Here is a 1,433-nt window from a genome sequence, read left to right on the forward strand (position 1 = left end):
AGTACTTTTAATTTTGGTTAAAAAACACATAAGGTAAATTTTACAATTTTAGCCATTTTAAGTGTATAATACAGCAGTCTTAATTATATGCATATTGCTGTGCAACAAGATCTGTAGTACTCCGCCTTGCAAAACTGAAACTCTATATCCATTGAAAAATAACTCCCTTTTCCCCTCTCCCAGCCCCTTACTTGTAATTTCTCTTTCTATTGGTTTGACTACTTTAGATGCTTCATATAAGTGGGGCAGCACAGTTTTTCTCTTTTCGTAACTGGCTTATTTCACTTAGCATAATGTTCTCAAGGTTCATCTATGCTGTAACATATAACAGGCTTTCCTTGACTTTATTGTCTTGGGTTTTCCATATGGCCAATTATATAATCTATAAATAATTATAACTTTCTCTACTTTTCCAATTTTTATTTCATTTCTTTTTCTGGTATTTTATTATCTATAAGAATCTTGGCTGAGAATTTCAAGTAATTCCTCATCATGTTACATTTTAGTAGCATACTTCCATTATTACTTTTTTTGTTTACTGAGGTTTTTAAATATCAGGAATGGATGTTAATAGATTATCATATGTTGAAGCATTTTTGAAATTTTAAAATAAACCCTATTTGGGTATGTTACATCACTCTTTTAAAAATATGCTCAAATAGGGGTGCCTGGGTGGCTTAGTCAGTTAAGCATCTGACATAATTTTAGCTCAGGTTGCGATCTCAGGATTGTGATATCAAGCCCCGCATCAGGCTCCATGCTGGATGTGGAGGTTGCTTGAGATTTTCTCTCTCCCTCTCCTTCTGTCCTCCCCTATTCCCTCACTAAAAAAATATTTTTTTCTACAGTCTCATTTTAATTATTACAAAGGATGCGATTGTACAATTGTGTGTACATTCAAACGTTTTTAAAATTCATCCTTTGTAGATGTATATCTCAATGAGTTTTGTGATATGTGTAATCATGTAACCACCAAACACTCAAGATATAAAATAGTCCGATTATCCCCAAAATGTTACCCCATGCCAGCCTCTGGCAACTCTCACCCTGTTGCTTATAGTTTTGCCCTTTAAAAAAATATCATGTAGTGCTTGATTGGGCAGCACATATACTAAAATTGGAATGATACAGAAAAGATTAGTTTGGCCCCTGAGCAAGGATGACACAAATTTGCAAATAATTTCATGTATTTTTTTAAAAGTCATATACATATTAAAGGGGACTCTCTGTAGTGGAAAGGAAAGACCAAAAGTGACAAAGACAAAAAGAAACAGAAAATCTCCAGAAGCAACAGCAAAACAAGTAATAAAATGTCATATACATGGAACCATACAGCATGTAGCCTTTTGTGTCTGACTTCGTTGACTCATCATGATGCTTTTGAGATTCATCAGGTTGTTACATGTATGAGTAATTCATTCATTTTCTTTGCT

The 1,433-nt window shown here is 33.6% G+C and overlaps 1 non-coding gene across 1 annotated transcript; it reads left to right on the plus strand.

Annotated features, from left to right (window-relative positions):
* Nucleotides 1-1,087: 1,087 nt before the first annotated feature.
* Nucleotides 1,088-1,194, plus strand: LOC113265132 (U6 spliceosomal RNA). Its single transcript, XR_003319926.2, has one exon. It is a non-coding gene; the product is annotated as a U6 spliceosomal RNA (small nuclear RNA).
* Nucleotides 1,195-1,433: the final 239 nt, after the last annotated feature.

The sequence above is a fragment of the Ursus arctos genome, unplaced genomic scaffold, assembly GCF_023065955.2.
Source record: "Ursus arctos isolate Adak ecotype North America unplaced genomic scaffold, UrsArc2.0 scaffold_23, whole genome shotgun sequence".
NCBI lineage: Eukaryota > Metazoa > Chordata > Mammalia > Carnivora > Ursidae > Ursus > Ursus arctos.